A 17,090-nucleotide genomic window follows, 5' to 3' on the forward strand; every position below is an offset into this window, starting at 1 on the left:
ACCTTAAAATTTCATAGTTTAGTTTATGCTTGTCATTCAGTTTCTCAAAACCAAACAATATACTGCTTAGGAATACATACTATGGCAGAGACTGGCTTATGGTTCACCAAGCCACTTCCCTTTTCTGAATGAACCCTATAGCTATGCTACATTCGCAACCTTCCTTGCAGTTAAGTAAAGCCATTTGACTCAGTTCTGGCCAGTGGAATGTGAACAAAAGTGATGGAAATCACATCCTGGCCTGGCTTATCAAACTTTCCATGAAATCTACCACACTCCTTCTCTTTACCTTCTCATCTGCCAGCCAGATTCAGAAGACTCGGTGAACATCTGTGGCCCCAGGGGATGGCAAAGACTTTTTTTTTTTTTGAGTTGGAGTCTCACTCCATTGCCCAGGCTGGAGCGCAGGGGCACTTCACAGCCACTGAAGACTCAACCTGCTAGGCTCAGGTGATCCTTCTGCCTCAGCCTTCCAAGTAACTGGAACTACAGGCATATGCCACAATGCCCAGCTAATTATTCGATTTATTGTAGAGATGAGGTCTCGCCAAGTTACTCAGGCTGGTCTCGAACCCATGGGCTCAGGCAATTCTCTCACCTTGGCCTCCCAAAGTGCTGGGGATGGTAAAGTCTTTAGATGAAGGGAATCTGAGTCCCTCAATGACTCTGTGGAACAGACTACAGCTCCAACATTGATTTCCAACTCACAGCAAACAAGTGAGTGAGAAAGAAACTTTGTGTTAAAACTACCAAGAGTTGGGAATTATTCGTGAAAGTAAATTAGCCTACCCTGATTAATAGACACAAAAAGTTCATAGAGCTTTTCTGTTTTTCAAAATTAAACAACATATTAGTTAGAAATACATATGTGGAGGGTGAGAGATATTACTGGGTTGGGCAGGGAACGGTTTCAAAAGAATGACTAATGTGTAAAATGGGTTTGTGATTTCTAGAAGTGGGGAAGAGAGTGCCATTAAAGGTATATCTTAAGAGAATTTCTTGGTGACTCAAGTCTGTAATCCCAACACTTTGGGAAACCGAAGCAAGAGGAGTGCCTGAGTCCAGGGGTTCGAGACCAGCCTGGGTGATGTGGTGAGACCTCGTTTCAACAATAAATCAAAACTTGCCGGGCTCGGTGGCTCAGCCTGTAATCCCATGCCTCTGGGAGGCTGAGGTGAGTGGATTGCCTGAGCCCGCGGGTTCGAGACCCGCCTGGGCAACTTGGCAAGACCTCATCTCTACAATAAAATCAAAAAATCAGCCGGGCGTGGTAGCACATGCCCGTAATTCTGGCTATTTGGAAGGCTGAGGCGGAAGGATCGCCGGAGCCCAGCAGGTTGAGGCTGCGGTGGCCGGGAGCGGCCAAGGCACTCCAGTCTGGGCGATGGAGTGAGACTCCAACTCAAAAAAATAAATAAATAAATAAATCAAAGCTTAGTCAGGCATGGTGGCACATGCCTGTAGTTACAGCTACTTGGAAGGCTGAGGGAGAAGGATCGCCAGAGTCCAGCAGGTCAAGCTGTGGTGGCCGTGAGCATGCCACTGTACTCCAGCCTGGGCGACAGAGTGAGACTCTAACTCAAAAAAAAAGAAAGAACTTCCAGGATAATTATGTAATTTCTTGGCCTAAGTAGTGAGACACCACAAGTGCCCAGTTATTACTCTTTTTTTTTGAGTTGGAGTCTCACTCCGTCACCCAGACTGGAGTGCAGTGGCATACTCATGGCCACCCCAGCAACGACCTACTGGGCTCAGGCGATCCTTCCACTTCAGACTTCCAAGTAGCCAGAACTATAGATGCTTGCTACTACGTCCGGCTAATTTTTTTATTTACTGTAGAGATGAGGTCTCGTCAAGTTGCCCAGGCTGTTCTTGAACCCATGGGCTAAGGCAATCCCCTAGGCCTAGGCCTCCTAAAGTGTCGGGATTACAGGTTTGAGTCATGGTGCCCAGCCTATTTGTTACTCTTTCTAAAACTGTATTTTTGTTTTATATTGCTCTATAGATCACACAATAATTATTTTGTCCAAAATAAACTGTTACAAGATGTACATTAATTTATATTATAAATTAGGAAGGAAGGAAGAAAGAAAGAAAGCGAGAACTCTTGAAAAATCTGTTGGAGCATCTCTTGAAAAAGCAATAGGCAGGCTGGCATGGTGGTAGCTCAAGCCTGTAATCCCAGCACTTTGGGAAGCTGAGGTGAGAGGACTGCCTGAGTCCAGGGGTTCTAGACCAACCTGGGCAACTTGGCAAGACCTCATCTCTATAATAAAATAAAATAAAATAAAATAAAATTTTAAAAGGTGAACAGAAGATTATGCAAATTTTTAAAAAACAACTTTAAACCCCTTGAAAAACTGAAAGTTAAACAAGAAAAAACAATCATGACATACTACTTGGCTGAGTAGTAAGCAATATTTAGTTGTTATGACAATACCAACTACTGATTTAAAATTTCAAAATTGAAATGTTACAGGAAGAAAAAATGGGAGGAAATAGTAAAGAAATACAAAATAGTAAATAATTCCCACCATCTGAAGATATTTCTATTTTAATAGCATATGTATTTTTTAAAACAAAAATAAGTTTATAAAACATGCTATTTTGAAACCAGTTATGGCAAACAAATTCTAAAGTGGCCCCTCACCCTGATCCTCCTTCCTAGTGTTCACACCTTTGTGAAAATACATCCCATGAAGATGGGAGGGTCCTGTGACTTACTTCTAACCAACAGAATATGGCATAGGATATCACTTCCGTGATTATGTTACATTGTACAAGACTACCTTGCTAACAGACTTACTCTAGAGACTCTCCTTGGTGGCTTGATAGAGGAGACATTCAGAAAAATACCATGGAACCAGGAACAACTGCAGGTTTCCTATAGAAGCTGAGACCAACCTTTAGGAGCTAAAAGCTGCCTCTAGATGACCAGCTGACCTCTAGTGAATAAGAAGTCTCAGTACTAAAATCACAAGGAAATTAATTCCGGCAACAACTTAAGTGAGCTTGAAAATTAATTTTTCCCCACTGAAGTCTCCAGGTGAGAACTTGGCCCAGTCAACGCCTTAATCACAGCCTCAACACGCAGACCCTAAGCAGAGGACCCAGTTAAGCTATTACCAGACTGCTGCCCCACAGAAACTGTGAAATAAAATGTATGTTATTTTAAGCTGCTATGTTTGTGTAATTAGTAACACAGCATAGAAATCTAATACACCAACTTCTAAAACTTGGATGAACAAATTCAGCAGTTGTCAACATTGAAAACTGAAAAAAACACCTGCCCGGTGCGGTGGCTCAAATCTGTAATCCCAGCACTTTGGGAGGCCGAGGCAAGAGGACTGCCTGCATCCAGGGGTTCAACAACAGCCTGGACAACTTGGCGAGACCTCATCTCTGCAGGAAATCAAAAAATTAGCCAGGTGTGGTGGCATACACCTATAGTTCCAGCTACTTGGAAGGTGCCTGAGCCCAGTAGGTCAAGGCTGCAGAGGTCATAAGCATGCCACTGCACTCCAGTCTGAGCAACAGAGTGAGAGACTTCAACTAAAAAAAACAAAACAAAAACCAGCTGCAGCTGGGTGTAGTGGCTTACACCTGTAATCCTAGCACTCTGGGAAGTCAAAGTAGAAGGATCACTTAAGGCCAGGAGTTCAAGACCCCCATCTCTACAAAAAAATTTTAAAAATTAAAAAATTAGCCTGAAGTCCCAGCCTCAGGAGGCTGAGACAGAAGGACTGCTTGAACTATGATTGCTTGAACTATGATCATGCCACTGTACTCCAGCCTGGGTGACAAGTGAAAAAAAAAAGAAAGAAAGAAAATAATTGCATTTCTACACACTAACAAACAAAAACCCAAAAAGGAGATTATAAAAAAAAAAAATCCATTTACAATAGCATCAAAAAGAATAAAATATTTACAAATAAATTTAATCAAGGAGGTAAAAAGCTCCTCCAAACTATAAAACACTGCAAATTATGAAACATTGCTAAAAGAAATTAGGGAGACAAAAATAAACAGAAAGACAACCTTTGCTCATGGATTAGAAGACAATACTGATAAAATATCAGTACTACCCATAGCAATCTGCAGACTCAATGCAATCCCTATAAAAATCTCAATGACATTTTTGTTGCAGAAATAGAAAAACCCATACTAAAATTAAAGTTTGTATGGAATCTCAAGGGACCCCAAACAGCCAAAACAGTCTAAGAAAAAAAAAAGTTGGAAGACTTATACTTCCTGATTTCAAAACTTACTATAAAACTACAATAATCAAAACAATGTGCTACTGGCAAAAAGACAAACATATAGTCCAGCAATATAATGCAGACTCCAAAAATATGTGGTCAAATTATTTTGAGTCGGAGTCTCATTGTCACTCAGGCTGGAGTGTAGTGGCATGCTCAGGGCCACCACAGCCTCGACCTGATGGGCTCCAGTGATCCTTCTGCCTCAGCCTTCCAAGTTGCTGGAACTACATACACACACCATCATGCCCAGCTAATTTTTTGATTTATTGTAGAGATGAAGTCTCGCTAAGTTGCCCAGGCTGATCTTGAACCCATAGACTCAGGCAATCCTCTGGCCTTGGCTTCCCGAAGTGCTGGGATTATAAGAGTGAGCCACCACACCCGGCCTCAAATGATTTTTTATAAGGGTGCCAAGACAATTAAATAGAAAATGGACAGCCTTTTCAACAAATTGTACTGGGAATACTGGATATTCACATTCAAAAGAATGAAGTCATACCTTTACCTTACACCACATATAAAAGTTAACTCAAAATGGATCAAGGACCTAAATATATAAGCTAAAACTATAAAACTCTTAGAAGAAAACATATGGGAGCCGGGCTCGGTGGCTCAGCCTGTAATCCCGTGCCTTGGGAGCCCGCGGGTTTGAGACCCGCCTGGGCAGCGAGACCTCATCTCTACAATAAATCAAAAAATTAACCGGGTGTGGTGGTACATGCCTGTAGTTCCAACTACTTGGAAGGCTGAGGCAGAAGGATTAACTGAGCCCAGCAGGAGGAGTGTGCCACAGCATTCCAGCCTGGGTGACAGAGTGAGACTCCAACTCAAAAAAAAGAAAATATATGGGAAAAGCTTCATGATATTGGATTGGGCAAGGATTTCTTGGACATAATACCAAAAGTTCATCAAAATTAAAAACTTCATACATCAAAGTACACTAATCAACAAAGTAAAAAGGTAATCCATGGAATAAGAAAAATTATTTGCAAATCATATATGATAAGGGATTGATATCTAGAATATATGAAGAACTACAACTCAACAACAAAAAACCAATTTGGCAGAAGTCATGGTTCATGCCTATAATCCCAGCACTTTAGGAGGCTGAGACAGGAGGATTGCTTGAGCCCAAGAGCTTAAGACAACTTGGGCAACATAGCAAGACCTCATCTCTATAAAATATTTTTTAAAAAAAATCAGCCAAGAGTGGTGGCATGCACTTGCAGCTCCAGCTACTCAGCACTTGGGAGGTTAAGACTGGAGGATTATTTGAGTCCAGAGTTTGAAGCTGTAGTGAGCCATGATTGTGCCACTGCACTCCAGCCTGGGCAACAAAGTAGACCCTGACTCAGGGAAAAAAAAACAAAAAACAGTTAAAAGATGGGCAAAGGACAAAACAGACATTTCTTCAAGGAAGAGGTACAAATGACCAATAAGTATATGAAAAGATGCTCAACATTGCTCATTATTATAGGGGAATACAAATAAAAACCACGATGAGATAGATATCACTTTATACCCCCTAGGGTTAGCCTTTATTTTAAAAAATAAATTTTTTTAAAAAGTAAAAAATAACAAGTGTTGGCAAGGAAATGGAGAAATTAAAACCTTTATGCATTGCTGGTGGCAATGTTAAATGGGCAGCCACTGTGGAAAACATCATGGTGGTTCCTAAAAAAATTAGATGTAGAATTATTATATGATCCAGCTATTCCACTTCTGGGTACATACTCAAAAGAACTGAAGTTGGTACTCAAGCAGGTATTTGTACACTCACATTAACAGCAGCATTATTCACATTAGCTGAAGGACGGAAGTAACTCAATTGTCTGTCCATCAACAGATGATTAGACAATATGTGCATATATCCCTTATCAGATATATGCAATGGAACATTATTCAGACTTAAAAAGGAATGACATTTTGATACATGCTACAACATGGATGAACCTTCGTGATAAGGTTCACAGATGAACTTCATGGATGAACTTTTCACCGTTAAGTGAAATAAGCCAGACACAAAAGACAAATATTATATGATTCCACTTATATGAAGTACCTAGAATAGTCAAATTCATAGAGACAAAGAGTAGAACAGTGGTTACTGAATTATGAGCAGTGAGGAGTTATTGTTTAATAAGCAGAATTCCCCATTGCAATAGTGAAAAAGTTCTGGAGATGGATAGAGGTAATGGTTACACAACACTGTAAAAGTACTTAGTACCACTGAATTGTACACTTAAAAATTATTTAAATGGTAAATTGTATTTTATGTATACAGTCATCTGCTACATAATGACATTTCAGTCAATAATGAACTACATATATCACAGTGGTCCCATAAGACTATAATTAAGTTGCCCTACACAAATGTGCCATTTTGGGGCCAGGTGCGGTAGCTCATGCCTATAATCCCAGTACTTTGGAAGGAGGAGGCAAGAGGATTGCCTGAGCCCAGGAGTTCAAGACCAGCCTGGGTAACTTGACAAGAGCTCATCTCTACAAAAAATCAGCCCAGCATTGTGGCACACGCCTCTGGTTCCAGCTATTTGGAAGGCTGAGGTAGAAGGATCACCTGAGTGCAGTAGACTGAGGCTGCGGTAGCCATGAGTGTGCCACTGCTCTCCAGCCTGGGTGACAGAGTGAGACCCCAACTCAAAAAAAATCAATCAATTTTTTTTAAAGTACCATTTTAAAATTTTTATTTAAGAGGTGGGGGGGTCTCACTATGTTGCCCAGGCTGGAGTGCAGTGGCTATTCACAGACATGATAATTGTGCACTGTAGTCTAGAACTCTTTTCTAGTCCCAAGAGATCCTCCTGCCTCAGACTCCTGAGTACTTGGGACTACACGTGCCAACTTTTAATCTTTTATACCCTATTTTTACTATACCTTTTATATGCTCAGATACACAAAAACGATTGTGTAGTAACAGTCCACAGTATTCAGTAAAGTAACATGCTGTACAGGTTTGTAGCCTAGGAACAATAGGTTATACCATATAGCCTAGGTGTGTAGGCTATCCCATCTAGGTTTGTGTCAGTATACTCTATGATGTTCACACAACAACAAAATTGTCTAATGATGCATTTCTCAGACCATATTCCTGTTGTTAAGCAATGCAAGCCTGTATTTGACCACAATAAAAAACATGAAAAAAAGGTCAGTATGGTAAGTTTTCTGTTATCCATATTTTACCACAATATTGCAAAGGATAAGTTTGGCAAGACAAGGACAATGCCCTCTCATTTCCTTGACTGTCCACCCAGAAACAGCACTATCCATAATAAGGGGGGAAAAAATCTAATCCAAAACTAAAGTTTCTTTTCTATCTTTAGTCCTTTAGTCCTTGGGTCACTTAACTATAATACTTAATCATTAAAAATAGCAACAGTATGTATTTAGTTTGTTATACACACATGATTTAAACCATTCAACTGGGGAATAAATATTTTTATTTTTATCCTAATCCTTTGCATACACTACAATATACTCTACCTCATAAACCAGAAAGCCAAAAGATTGCCCCTAGCTATTAAAATATGTCTACTTAGGAAAATGGGAATGTAGAAAGAATAACAAAGTGCTCAGAAGAAATAACTTAAAAATAAATTCATGTCCTAAAGCAGTAAAGATACCTGTTATATCAAAACTAGCTTTAAAATGTGCTGTTTGGCTGGGTGCGGTGGCTCAAGCATGTAATCCCAGCACTTTGGGAGGCCGAGGCAAGAGGATTGCCTAAGCCCAGGGGTTTGAGACCAGCCAAGATCTCGTCTCTACAATAAATCAAAAAATTAGCTGGGAGTGGTGGCTCATGCCTGAAGTTCCAGCTACATGGAAAGCTAAGGCGGAAGAATCACCTGAGTCTAACAGTTCAAGGCTGTGGTGGCTGTGAGTGTGCCACTACACTCCAGCCTGGTTTGACACAGGGAGACTTCAACTGAAAAACAAACAAGCAAACAAAAAACAATGTGCTGTTCATAATCAAGGACCGCTAAGATATACAATGAAACAAGATGAAGTATGATTCTTTTTTTTTTCTTTCTAGTTTTGTTTCTGAACTGATTGGGGCGGGTGTTGATATTCCACTCTAAGGAAAAACAAGCACCCTGATATGCATGCCAAGGCTTTTCCCAACCTCTTTACCACTTTCTTTTTTGTTGCTACTCCGCTGCTACTCTGTTCCAACCTTGCTTTTCTTTCTCTCTTTCCTTTTCTTTTTTTCTTTTTTTTTTTTTGAGAAAGGATAGATTGAGATAGGAACTGGATAATGGGAAGAAAATAGTAAGGAAGGAAAAAAAAAACAGTTTGTTTATTCTCCTTACACTGCATTCTAAATACATTATTATCATTCTCATAATCATAAAATGCTAACAATCTCAACTTCTGAGGGCAAGGAAAAAGTATATTTCCTGGAGTCACAACCTAATCTAAAGCAAAAAAAAGGAAAACCATTTGCAGACTTGCATTTGTATTTGTATGCCAAATTCTGCTAACAACATTGACTGTAATACAAACTGTAGTTAAACATGGTGACATGAACCTTGATCAAGGGTGGAGCAAATTCTTTAACAGCTTTCTAGTCTAAGAAGTGACATTAAAGAACTTTACATTCAAGCATCTCATTCACCAAGTATAGAAAACATCAAGGATTTCCTAAGATACCACATAGTACAGGCAGACAACTATGCTGGGAGACAGCATTTGGTAATAACCAAGAGTTTAAAAGTATAACTTCATGATACTCATATATGAATATACAGTTCTGTGAGAAAAACAGAATGAGAATTTGGGAAGAAGATAATTTATCTGTTTGAATTCAAAATAATCCTGTAAAATGGCTCATCACTACGAGAGTTCTTTTGATCCCAGTGACAAGTATGAAGGTCTCTGAATTGTACTATTTCAACTAGGGGCCTCTCTATGTCAGTAACAGTAATATTTTCCCCCTTTTGTAAAACATTTGACTGACTCTTCACAAGCACACATATAACCAGAACGCAGTTATCAACGCTGGTACAATCCTATGCTCCTCTTTGAGCACATATTTCTAAAAACATTCCTCCTTAGTTTTCCTTAATAGGAGGAGAGGGAAGAGAAGGAGGAAGAAGAGAAGACAGAGGAAGAGGATGAGGAGGAGGCAGCAAAAACTTGGATCCTAGGATATATAGGTTAAGTAGATTTTCACCTTGAAACAGTTTTGACCTTCTGAAGGCAAATATCCTTATTAACTCCCTCTTCTGTGGTTGCCACTTTTCCTAAACCACAGGCCTTCCTGGCTTGCAGCAGGACCAGACCAGATTATGGTTATGTGGTAGGTTCTGTCAGGCAAGCTTTGACAAGGTCTCAAAATAGACCCTGGGCACTAGCCAGGGAAACTGTCACTCACAAGCTCCAACTTCACCATACCTTAGCCCTTCAGCACTTTTTTTCCCCCTCTGGTCTCTCATTTCAAAAAGGCAAAGAATCCTGACCTTCCTCTTGGCTACAAGAAACCTGTATAACACCAAAATTAAAAATATAGACCAGGCACCGTAGCTCATGCCTGTAATCCCAGCACTTTGGGAGGCCAAGGCAGAAAGAGTGCCTGAGCCCAGGAGTTTGAGACAAGCCTAGGCAACAGAGCAAGACCTCATCGCTACAAAAAATGTTTTTAAAAAAATTAGCTGGGCATGGTAGCACACACCGACAGTCCCAGCTACTAAAGAGGCTGAGACAGAAGAATGGCCTAAGCCCAGGAAGTCAAGGCTGCAGTAAGCCATGATTGCACCACTGCCTTCCAGCTTGGGTGACAGAGTGAGATCCTGACTCAAAATAAATGAATAAATAAAAAATAAAAATATAAGCCTTCCTTATTCTGTTCACAAACACTTTTCAGAATAAAGACTGTATCTGGACCTACCTCCCGTCTTGAGAAATTAATCCATCAATAGCACTCTGGTTTTCAAAAGGTATTTTCGGATCTCAAACTACAGAGGTTTATTTTATTATGAATATACAAGGATGTAAAAGGAAGAGAGAAGGTAGGTTTTTTATTTCTCTTGTGACTAATAATATAGTAGCAGACTTCAGCAGGACAAAAAGCTAAACTATACACAGTAATTTTAATTGATATTGGTCATAAAATTCTGAAACAATCAACCCTACAAGATGTAGTCATTTAATTATCACCAAATATAAATGGCTTATATATGACAGCACCAGTCTTCAAACCACAATATTTCTACTCTTACCAGTACAAATAAAATTAACCATCTGACACTCAGATTTTTTTTTTTTGAGTTGGAGTCTCACTCTGTCACACTGGTTGGAGTACTGTGATGCTCACGGTCATTGTAGCCTTGACCTGTTGGGCTCAGGTGATCCTTGTACCTCAGCCTTCCAAGTAGCTGGAACCACACCTGGCTAATTTTTAAATTTTTAATGTAGAGACAGGGTCTTATCATGTTGTTCAGGCTGGTCTCCAACCCATGAGCTCAGGCAATCCTCTCACCTCCACCTCCCAAGGTGTTGGGATTATAGGGGTGAGCCACTGCGCCCAGCTACACTCGGATTTTTTTAAAGTACCTTATAAAATACATTTGTAATTTTTTTTTTGAGTTGGAGTCTCACTCTGTTGCCCAGGCTGGAGTGCAGTGGCACACTCACGGCCACTGCAGCCTCGACTTGCTGGGTTCAGGTGATCCTTCTGCCTCAGTCTTCCAAGTAGCTGGAACTATGAGCATACACCACTACACCCAGCTAATTTTTGTATTTATTGCAGAGACAAGGTCTTGCCATGTTGCCCAAGTTGGTCTCGAACCTGTGGACTCAGGTAATCCTCTTGCCTCTGCCTCCCAAAGTGCTGGGATTATAGGCATGAGCTACCACACCCAGCCCATTTGCAATACTTTTTTTAAAATGGAAAGATGGGTAAAGAATACAAAGTAATTAAAAGCTCCTTTCTCTTTTTACAAGCCTAAGAAATAAGTTAACTTCCTTTATACATAATTCCTAACACAGGATTGAAATAAATTTCTTAATTTTCACAACTTAAGTTCCAACCTTACAATCACACTTTTGGAAATACATTCTATATACGTATTTACGAACTTGTGCCAAGACTTATATACAAATTGTTCATTATAGCATTGTTTGTAGAAGGCTAAAAACAACCTACATGTCTATTAACAGGAAATGGTAAAATAAATTATGGAAAATGAGTAAATTATGGTTCAGCTACACTAGGCAAGACATCTAGTGTTTTTAAAAAATAAGATGAGCCGGCTCGGTGGCCGCGCCTTTGGGAGGCTGTAATCCCGCGCCTCTGGGAGGCTGAGGTGAGTGGATTGCCTGAGCCGAGTGGATTGCCTGAGCCTGCAGGTTCGAGACCCACCTGGGCAACTTGGCAAGACCTCATCTCTACAATAAAAATTAAAAAAAAAAATTAGCCGGGTATGGTAGCGCGCGCCTGTAGTTCCAGCTACTAGGAAGGCTGAGGCGGAAGGATCACCGGAGCCCAGCAGGTCAAGGCTGCGGTGGCCGGGAGCGGCCACTGCACTCCAGTCTGGGTGACAGAGTGAGACTCCAAGTCAAAAAATAAAAAATAAGATGCACATATGTGCTAATATAGAAAGCTCATATATTAAAACAAGAACGAACGGTACAGGATATTTCTCCTAAACATACATGATTGTACATGTAATAGAAATTTGAAGAGGGATACACACAAGAAGTGAATAGGGGTAAGGACACTCTGGGAGAAAGCAGACATCCTTTTCATCACACAGTATTTTCTTTTTAAATGTTTTAGAATTTTTTAAAGTCCCATAACCATCTACTGAATCTACGAAGCAAGCATTCTCCTTCTATATATGCCATTTCTTCCCCCTTTCTATCCATCTCTACTTTTATCTATTGCTCTCCCTAACACTAGACTGAAACAAAAGCATACATATGTAACAAGTCCCAAAATTTTCTTTAAAAATAAAATTTTATTGACCTCCCCACCAAAATAAATTAACAAAATAAAAAGTATAACACATGATCAATCCAGTTTTTAGCTTAGTGTCTGATTTAAGTTTATTTATTGTAGGTCAAAAAGCTTTAAAACTAAAATTGCCATGTACAACACCAAAAAAATCACTTTCGGGGGTCCTATCTATATCTTCGAGGGAAAAAGACTAAGTTGTTTTACCCACAAGGCAAATTTTGCTCAATTCCTTCCTTCTGAAGTTTTAAAAGATTAATTTCAAATGATAATCACAGAATCTATTATGTATTTGCAAACCAGATAAGACAGTACATTTCACAGTTAGGCATCTCTTCATTCAATCTCCAGAGAGAAAGTAACTACCTTAAACGGAAAGGCTATGAAAAGGCCTCTATTTTGCAGGTGCAATGGATAGTGCTCCCAAATGAAGGACAGAAGAATTTCATTTCCTCTTAAATGATCCTCATCAACATTCCTAGCACACTCCAAGAATTGTTTCTTTCTATACATATTCAACTCTGTTCCTTCTCACACTAGGAGTAAATAATTCACAAAGAGATTTACAAGAAATTGCTCCCTCCCTCCTGCTCTATTTATTTCTAGTAAAGATTTATTTTTGTTGTGAGGGAGATACTTTGCCAAATATATTCTCCGTATCAATTTTTCTCTTTCATTATGGAGATGCTTAAACCCTGACCTAACAAGGGTTCCCTTGCATATTTATTTACCTCAGGACTGTCAGTTACGGTGGTTTCCACAAGGGATTTTCCAAAAGGGAATCTCTGTTTACAGGGAACTGAAACTCATAAGTCTCTATTAGCTGGACAAAAATCAAAAGCAACATTAGGAAACACTCTGAATATAAGAATAGATATCAAAGTAACAAAGATGCCAAAATTCAGTCAAAGAATTAAAGGAATCTGGTAAGCTAGACAGGCAGAATAAGCTTGCCATTAATTTATAACCAACTGAAGTTCTTTATAAATTAAAATCAAAGTAAAATAAGCTGACTTCCAGAAGGAAAAAAAAATCAAAGTAAAATAAGCTGACTTCCAGAAGAAGGAAAAAAAAAAATAAGGTTAAGAGTACCAAAAACTCTCTGATTTCAATGTTATTTTGCTTAACTTTTTGAAAGTCAAAAATAATCAAACTACATTTCAACAATAAAAAGATATTTCTAGTTTACAGTGGATTCATTCCAATAAATCACAACTTCAAAACACACGTTCTTCTAAAACAGAACTTACATAAAAACCCAATATAGTCTCATTTTACATTTTTAAGAACAGAATCACAAAAATTATGCTTTCTACCCAAAAGACTGTTTTGTATAATGCAAATTCTTGCAGTGAACTTTTTCATACCTTAGTGATGGTAACTCTTTTTTCCACTGACATGTACTCTATTTCTAGACCCCTTCATTTATCTTCCCACATCTGGCAAAAAAAAAGAAAAAAGGTAAAATCACAACAATCACTTAGGAACTCTCAAATTATTCTAAATTCAAGCATTCTGCATTACTTCAACTTTTATTTTCTTATACTTGACGATAATAAATATCATGTTAGCAACAAACTTAAAACATAATACAACACTTCATATGAGTAAAGGCATCTTATTAGACAGGCAGAAACAAACTTAGCTTTCTTCTATTTCAATTTTAAGATCCACACCAATGATTCACAAAGTGAGTGACCTAACTTCCAGATGAATCATACTTTCCAAAATTCTTATTCTACATGAGTATAATACTAGGTCATCATCTCTGTATCTGTTAAACAGAGCATGATGTTGGTTAAACAGGGTTAATTTTGCAAGACTTTCAAACCACACCAAACTTGGAGTCCCTGCCAACTAATGCAACAGTGCATTCTCCAACAATTGCACCTTTTCATACAGATTCATCGCAAAATAAAATGTTATTTTGAAAAAATACTGTTATTTGAAATACTGATTAAGAACTTATCCATCCATACATACCCTGATCTCCATCTCCCCTGTTTCATAACTGCATCCACATTCTCTTCCCATTGTGATAACATAAAATATTAATTGCCAACCTGTTATCCTTACATCTCTCTTTGTTAGTTAGCCCACTCTATAGTTTTTCTGTTTACGGCACAAATGCTGAGTCATTAAATGGAAACTCAAAGGAAACCAGTTACAAACAGTTACAGCTTCGGATACAATATTTCCTTAGCCGAGTCTCAGCAGCCTGATATTTGCATCTCCCAATGGTGGAAAAAGTAAAGCAAACACTTGAACTTTTTTCCCTCTAAGAAAGAAAAAGAAATGGATTTCCTTGGGTCCTCCTGCATCCTGCTGGATATCCACAGCAAAGGGAAAGTCAGGCCTGACTGGAGCTATATAACTTAACAACCTGGGTGTGAATAATGTCCCTTATTAGTCAAGCATTAAGCAGAACCTCCTGGCAAGTGCCTTCAATTCGGGTCAAGGAGGAAGGAGTTTTTACCCCATAAAAATGATACGCCCTCCACCGGCCTGACACCGTTCCCTGAGGTGCTCCTCCAAGGGACAGATCTGGAGGGAGTGTGGCGACAGGGGAGGAACAGAGGGACAGCTGCCCAATTTAATTTCTCCTTCAGTGGGAGTAGCACCCACCTCCCTCCTCCCCGCGCCGAGGCATTGGGAGCGCTGGAAATCGGGTGCGATGCCTGAGAACGTCAGGCTGGGGGCGACTCGGCCCGGAGCCCGCGGGGGGCTGGCCAGTCCCCAGGGAAGCCCAGCCCCCAGCAGGGGTAGGCGGCAGCGCGCATCTCCCGGGCTGCGGAGGCCGGGAAGGAAGCCCCGAGCTCCCGGTTCCCACCGAGCGGCGGAGAAGCGGCCCTTACCTGTCTCTGGGCGCGGGCTATGGCTGCGTCGCCGCCCGGGAAGGGCCGAGGCGCGGCTAGCCCGCCGGACGCCCGCGGGGCTGGGCGTGAGGAGCAAGGGGCGCGGCTGGACCACTCAGTTCCAGGTCTCCGGCCACACTGGCCGGGACGGACGCGACGGCTCCCGACGCCAGCGGCCGGCTGGTCAGTCACGCCGGGGTGCCCTAGTCGTCACGGCGGCGGAGACAGCGGGAACCGGCCCACGGGAGGAGCCGCAGCCGGAGCGGCAGCCGGAGGAGGGGCGGGGCCACGGGGTCGACGACCCGCTCACCCGGAAGTAGTTGTGGCCGCGGTTGCCCGGGAGTGGCGCACGCCGCGGGCCGGGCTTGAGCCCCGCGGGGCAAAGTACCCGGGCTGACCCGCGGCGAGCCGCGTGCTGGGCGGGTCGGTGAGATTTCCCTTAGCGGCGACGCTCCTGCCTCTCTGTTCCGCCATCGCGAGCCGTTGGGGCCATGCGGGAGGGACGGAGGGAGGGCGGCGGGGCGCGACTGCCGGGAGGGCGGGGCCCTGGGCCGCTGGTGGGGCAGAGGCCCGGGGCTGCCTGCGGTGGTGGCTTCTCCGGACCCACGGTTCCTGCCCGGCCCCTCCTGTCCCAGGACTAGGGTCCTTAATGTGAACTGATACGGGTGCTGGTTCAGGCCTGCACCTGCTCTGGTCGCCTCCAAACCCAACAACCGGGTGGACTTGGGTAAGGGGACTGGGTGGCACTCCGAAAAGCGTCTGTGACGGTGGGTGCGGAAGAAATTCCAAAAGCCTTATTTCCAAAATGAAAACGAGTGATCTTAAAATTATTTCCTCAGAAGAATGCTGAGGGGTGGAAGGGGGTGGGGAAGAGTATATATAGGGACTGTTAAAAATCTGATAGACGCGGCTCTGCCATTTATGCCAGAAGTGTCTGCCGAGGCCCACCAGGTTCAAGGCCCTGGGGAAAGACCCGGGTCCTTCTCTTGGAAAGCTTACCTTCTAGTGGGATAGAGGGCCTTAAACAAACAAACAAGATAATGACAGATTGTAGGAAGGCTCTGCAGGAAACACATGGGGTGATGAGAAAGAGATTGTAGGTGAGTTCTCTTTCGCTGGATAGGACAGCTAGAGAAGACTTTTAGGAGGAAGTGATAGTTGAGTACCCTCCTGAAAAAAAAAGGCAAGAAATACACATAGACACAGCTTTACATACAGGAACTATGGGTTTCAGAGCCCCTTGAATAAACTCACGAATTCTATGTTAAGATCTTGTCTTTAAAACCTTTTTTTTTTCTTGTTTTTTTGAGTCACTCTGTCGCCCAGGCTAGAATGCAGTAGCACATTGGGCCACCGCAGCCTCGACCTGCTGGGCTCAGGTGATCCTTCCGCCTCAGACTTCCACGTAGCTGGAACTATAGGTGCATGCCACCATGCCTGGCTAATTTTATTTTTTTTATTTTTACTGTAGAGATGAGGTCTCGCCAAGTCTCCCAGGCTGGTCTTGAACCCGTGGACTCAGGCAATCCTCTTGCCTTGGACTTCCAAAGTGCTGGGATTACAAGTGTGAGCTACTGCGCCCAGCCTAAAGCCTTCTTAAGGGCTGTTTCTGTGCTGCCCAGTCCCTCTGCAATTTCAGAAGACGTGTTCACCCTTAGAGTTTATGGGGGTTGGCACTATAGCTCTAATACAGGAGGTTCAAGAGCCAGGCGGAATTATACCCATCGATCTTAAGAGACAAATTCTTTTGTATTGCTATTTTTCTTGGACCCATGAGTAAACATTGGAACTATATTTGACTGAAGAAGAGCTCGATCTTCCCAAAAGATTGTACTATTATGTTCTAACTTAAAAGGATTAATGACATCCTTTGCTAAATCGATTGAAATAAAGGTAAAGGATCTACTCAGATATTAATGTATTACCTGAACAATACCAATAAACCCAATGTTTATTAAATATTAAGTGCAGAATTGATGGAAAGATTGTCTGGATATATTA

The 17,090-nt window shown here is 41.5% G+C and overlaps 1 protein-coding gene across 7 annotated transcripts in view; it reads right to left on the reverse strand.

Annotated features, from left to right (window-relative positions):
- Window positions 1–15,391, reverse strand: part of LRRFIP2 (LRR binding FLII interacting protein 2) — a 129,592-nt gene extending 114,201 nt beyond the window's left edge. For 3 of the 7 annotated variants that reach the window (XM_021714054.1, XM_021714053.1, XM_021714051.1), the window contains exons 1-2: window positions 15,090–15,391; window positions 13,602–13,673 (exon numbers count right to left, since the gene is read on the reverse strand). The gene's annotated coding sequence lies outside the window, so the exon portion shown is untranslated. Of the gene's footprint in view, window positions 1–13,601; window positions 13,674–14,217; window positions 14,270–15,089 lie in introns of those variants that run through there. The other 4 variants (XM_008061264.2, XM_021714052.1, XM_008061265.2 and 1 more) reach the window with 4 other exon arrangements.
- Window positions 15,392–17,090: the final 1,699 nt, after the last annotated feature.

This window comes from Carlito syrichta, unplaced genomic scaffold, assembly GCF_000164805.1.
Source record: "Carlito syrichta isolate Samal-C Ts95f unplaced genomic scaffold, Tarsius_syrichta-2.0.1 Scaffold305170, whole genome shotgun sequence".
NCBI lineage: Eukaryota > Metazoa > Chordata > Mammalia > Primates > Tarsiidae > Carlito > Carlito syrichta.